This window comes from Calliopsis andreniformis, chromosome 2, assembly GCF_051401765.1.
Source record: "Calliopsis andreniformis isolate RMS-2024a chromosome 2, iyCalAndr_principal, whole genome shotgun sequence".
In the NCBI taxonomy this organism is placed as follows: Eukaryota; Metazoa; Arthropoda; class Insecta; order Hymenoptera; family Andrenidae; genus Calliopsis; species Calliopsis andreniformis.
In genome coordinates, this window is record NC_135063.1 from 10880395 (window position 1) to 10886394 (window position 6000).

Below are 6000 nucleotides of genomic sequence, written 5' to 3' on the forward strand. Positions count from 1 at the left end.
AATTAAACGAAAGCTGCGGAAAACCCTTTCAAAGAACAGTAGCGCGAAAAGGCCAACCTGTTCTTCGCCGCTCTAAACTTTTCCACGAACGTTTCTTCCTTTCTCGTACCGAAGTAAGTAGAATCCACCCTCAAATAATTTCCAAACCCTTTGCAAACATTTTATGCGAATACCACGGGTAGCTATACAGAGGGCTATACTTCTTCGAGTAGGCATTGTATTTTTAAATTTAACTTCTGGAAATCGCATCGCTTTATGCCGCCGACTGCAGTCAGCAACATAACGTAAATATGAAATATTCATCGAGAGCCAAGCGCGCGCGTATACGCGGCTGACTCAGGAAACAGGAAAAGTTACGATTGTTTTAGTAAGCGCAAGAGAAATCGGGTCAAAGTAATGCGGAGGATTAGAATGCTTATATAATGCGAAAGTTCCCTATTACTCGTCCATGGAATAAGTAGTAACGATATCGGGAGTATTAGGATCCGCAGGCCAGCCAGGCTGAATACTTCATCCCTTTCTTTCCCCCTATCTACGGAGAAAAGAACTTTTTCATAACCTTTCCTCGCTAAGTACTTCCGCGTTGCTTCGCTTTAATGAATAATAAATAATCTCGCGTGTACCTTCGCGCCAGAGAGCTCGTTCAATTTTCAACGATGCAGAAGTTCGAGGAGCCGTGTTCACGATGATCCACGGGAATTTCGAGAGTGACCATTCGTGCTCGCGACGAGTCGAAGATTCATAGCGGGACGTTAGGGAACTTGGACGTTGGGCGGAATGGATCTTCCCTAAACACAGTTGCAGATACTCCAATCGGTCGCGGAATTACGCTTTCTGTGGAAATGGCAGAGGCACACACGAAGGAAGTTCCAGTGTACGGGTCCATCTATCTGACACAGACACACACGCACGGAGTGTGCGTGCATATCCCGAAGTGCCCTGATCCGGAAGGGTAAACTTCGTTCCCCATCGCCATATGCCGTATCTAACCCGCGTCTGATGTTCCAGAGACGACCACTCCTCGTTTGCTACTCTTGCCAAAGTAAGTCCGGCATTTCAGGGTCCACGTACTTTCTGTCAGGTTACACTCATGTACCTAAAAGCCAAATTCTCGGGGCTTCTTGCTACTTACCAGCTAAATCCTGGCGATCCGTTAAGACCAGACTCTGGGAACGAGCTTGACAGTTTTCGGGTAAGAAACACGTAAGATGAATTACTTCGTTAGACTTCTTCCGTGTCTGTTTCCACGATCTTTGACACGGCTCGAGAGTGATAGTCTCGTTGAGGATTACAGGAACGTCGATACCTTCTGGTATTATACTTGCGGCACCGTGCACCCTCTAAATGTATTCCACCGTAAACGATAAAAACTTCCGCATGAGGAGTCGCTGGAAAACAGCCAGGGACTTGTAACTTCACGAGAATACAGCTCCAGATGGTTCCATTCGGTATGATTCTTCCTCGCGCTTCGAGTGGCAGCTCGCGCGAAGTTGATGCAAGACTTGGAACGAAGTCGAGGCGGGACGAGCATCGGCGGTTATCGATGTTGAAACGGGACGGCATCCGCCACATATTAAGTGGAGCATTGTGGCTGTTCGGAGGAATCGATCGTCCACCAAGTGGCAATCACACAGAGAGTGAGACTCGATCACGTGATTTCCCGTGGGTGCCGTCAGCGACAAATGACCCAGCTGCCGCGCCGCGCGGATGCTCCTGCACCTTGGATCACGCTATGCTTACCTCGACAGTTTGGGACCGTCGTTCAACTCCCGTGATACTTTTCCTACGGTCGAAGGTCATCGGTAATGTCTGCTTTATCGAAAAAAATGGTCGGAGGGGAAATGAAATGGAACCGAGCGAGGTCCCCGGTGCGTGAACTCTGTCTGACGGAAACGCTGCCAAACATTAATCATCGTAACGAGTGATCGATGGATCAGATAACAATTCTTGATTTTCGATCAACCTTGTATCGTCGTTCTTGATAGTAATATTGAGGGTAAGGTAAATTTATACTTTGTAGTTTTCTGGAACATTTGCGTTGCTTTTAACGATGCGAAACTTTGTTAGACTAATTGCAGACTTTATTATATTTAGCTTGGAACTTAGAAACTATACGTGAAGAAAATTCACATGTTTCCGTATGGAATATGCGAGCTGAGAAATAAAACTAAAAACGAGTATGACGTTGATACATTTTTCATTGTCATCTTGTCATAGATCGAATAGAGAGCAATACAGCCGATATGTATTTGCGTGCTGCTAGGAGAATTTGATTGACGTGTCAAAAAACTAGCAACTGTTAGCGAAAATAGCAACAGTTTTTTTAATCCAAATAGCTTTTGCGAGATTGAACAGAATTAGTGAAATGGTTTTTGTAGATTCAAACTCTGCGAACTGAAAGTTTAATCGCAACGAAGTTACGCAGTACAAACAAAAAGTTATTAAGTTAACCCTCAATTACACGCACAGAGTCCTCATTCCATTTTTGCAATTCAATTTTTTAATGTTTGTAACCAGATTTTTCTGTGATTTAATAAGTTCACAGTTCAGTGCAAGCGAGTTTTGATCTAATTTATTGAAATTACAAAATCAACCATAACGAAAACTATACAAGAAATATCCAAAAAATGAAAAGAATTAAGAGTTAAAAAATTCAATTCTTAACCTAACATAATAATATCCTGTCTATTCTGGAACGCAAACTTTCCTATCCACGGGATTCTCCATCTTCTCCAAAGCTTCGCAAAACATATTCCAATAGATCCAAACATGAAAGCTAGCCATTGTGAAGCGTCCTAATCTATCAGTTCGTTCGCCTCAAAACTTCACCAGTATCCCTCCACAATAAGCTACTGTAGCCTCTAAGAAGAGTTTCCCATATCGTTACGTCAAGACAGACGGCCGACATCCGCTGAACGGACGCGGATCCACGGCAAATTAAACTCGGACGTATAAGGATAAAGTAGTCAGATCCTGAGCGGTTGAAATCCGCAGAGCTTACAGCGAGGCTGAATGCATGCGTAATAGACACATACCTCTCGCACGATACACGCGGGATGCTCCACGCAGGCTGCACACAAACCCGCCCGGGTTTACCTAAGCATCCGAAACGTACAACCCATCTGGGATATTACGCTCATTCCTTTCAATCCCCCCGCCTCAGACGCCCCTCCTCGCCCCTGTTAAAGCAGACTCGTCGCGGCGGTAACATGGAAAGATATTGCATAATGTCGGTGTATCGACAGGAACCAGGGACTTTTACCGAGATTTATTCTTCAATGCGCCACGAAACGATTCTCGGCGGGAATATAGAGGAACACAGGGAAAATACGGTGGCTGGCGTGTGCGGGAAGAAAAAGGGGGAGGACAGGCACAGGGTGGTTCCCGCGTACTCGATGGCCGCCAGGCGAGAACAAATTTCGCCGCTCCCGCGCGCGCTCGATACCCATTACATTTTCCTGGATGCCGCGAGACAGGATACGCGTGCGTGTACGTACGGCGCGGGGCTCGTCGGAGGAGAAAAGGACACTTCAGCCATCCCTCATCCACGGGAAATGCACCCGTTCCCGTGGTACGCGCGGATATATGTTTCCTCGAAAGCTCGTTGCGTAACGGAGACTCAGCTGTTTCGCCTCAGTCAATCTCGTTTGGGGGATTCGGGATCCTGGTGCCGCGTGAGCGCGCTTTTCTTATTCGGTTTTATGCCGATGCGTCGTGGTTCCCGCGCGTCTTTCAGGACACGAAGGTGTATCCGATATTAAATGATCAAAGACAAACGACGCGGTTGACGGTTGCGTCTGCGAGAGCGTTCCCGCGACAAAGCGCGCATTTAATCTACGTCGAGTGCTGTCTTTTCTTCTGGTTTAAGTGGAGACGGGCCTCAGTGCCGTCTGCGGGCTATCGTTGTTGCTCTATAAATATCCAAGTATTTTCCCAAGATTTTGAGCAAAAAATGATGTTACGTTTCCGGTGCTGCTGTTTCAAAGAAACCATTCCTCGATGGGCGATGACGAGCTTCCTTTCGACGCTCTGTTCCTCCAGGTGGATCTTGTTAAGGTTTAGAGAATGCGTTTGCTTTTCGTAGTTTTTTCGTTATGAAATCGAGAGATTGTTTTTAGAGCGTCTTCGGTGATACAACTTTTAAATCTACCAAAGTTTACTTTGACATATTGCAGAACAACTTCTGAAACTTGAAATCTACTTTGAGAAAAATTTTAGACGCGTTTTGTTATTTCAAGGATTTTTCTTATACCAGTTGATATAGGTATTTCAACAGCGACGTCGCCATTGATATCTACAGCTTTAATATCTCAAACATACGTAACACATGTTCGAAGGGGCAAAGTATCTTCTCAGAGTGCAATTAAACTTACATAAAATATACATGCAATATCATTTATTACGTTCGCGTCATGGTAGACGTTTATGCGACATGTAATAGAAGAACGATGATGAATGATTCCTCTGGCTACGTGGTTAATGCTTTGTTTAAATTCTAATGATCCTTCCTATAAATAACAGCACGCGCCGAGTACCAGCCATTGTCAGGGAAGACAATGATCCTCGGATGAGGCGAGTCCGTAGGGGCGATAGGTCAACGGGATTCGTCTCTGCTTGATCTCGATCACCGATCGAGTCTAAGTGCCAGCTGCAACAGCTTCGAATCAGATTTAATCCCGCACCGTACATTGACTTGATAGTCGTTCAATCCAGGATCGGCCGGTGCATCTCTGCGCTGCTGAAAATTGTATGCGAGTGCACTCTGCAAACCTATAGGGATATTCCCATTTAATGTATTTCGCATATATTGTATTTCCCATTGCTCAGTTTGCCAGCGATTGGCGATCGTATCAAATTGCGCAAATTATTCACGGGTAGAGAATCTGATACGTGATGTCGGGTTTTTTGGGTCCATGTTTCTCTACGAGCATTGCTGAAAATTTGGTGCAACCGTGTACATACTCGTACCCGCGCGGGTTCCATTGATACAGATATCAGAAGGAAAATGTATTTATATTCGATGTACGCGCGATAGGAATACCATCCGAAAATTGGTAATGGACTTTCCATGTTTTGTGCCGATCAAATTCTCGAATTGCATCGATTCAATTGGCGAATGCTACTCTCCTTCTCGTCCCTGTATGACGTATGAAAGGAAAAACGGGGAATATGCCCGCGAAGTTGCCCGCGGAGATAACAAGTGCGAATCTAGAACAGCTCGAATATTATAGCGCCAGCGCGTCCAATCCTCATTGCCATCAGTCTCATCATTTCCTTGTCAAATCGTGGATATACGGCAGGCGATATTTTAATCGATACGCGCGCGTTCCCCTAATGACTCGTGATTCAGCGCGAACCATTCGTTCGCCTGCTAATCCAGTTAGCACGATTGAATAATTCTGTAGGAGGCAAAAAGTGGCTCGTGAATGTTGCAAGTTTCCTTCTCGACGCGTCTCGATCACCCGAGGGTGCTGAATGTTTCAGGCAGCATAGAGAAGTGGAAACGCAGAGGATCATAAAATTAAAGGATCTTATGAAGCATATATCTCGGGAGCTATTCGCGCGACGACTGATCCGCGCTGATTAAAAGTTCGACTCGATGTGGGAAACAGTGTTTCGAATATTTTTTAAACGAGATCTGATCCATTGGAAGATATTTTATCTACCGCTTCCAATTCATAAATTCAGTTTTAATCGTTGGGAAACAGCTTTCGACCCATTGCAACGAATTAATTATTATGGGAAAGATAATATCGATCATCCATATTCTGCAATTGTAGAACTTTTACACTTTCAGTTTTATACCACGCATATGAACAATTGCGAATCGCAAATTTCCAACTGTTCCATGAAAGCACGTCTCATCGTGTCGATATGAAACGATACCTCGCGTGCGGGCGAAACGAGCCAATATGGTTTATTTAAAAAATGTTCCATTTTATCTATTTCAAACGTGCTCGTCAATATCGAATATCAGACGTCTACAGCTGCCATGTGTAT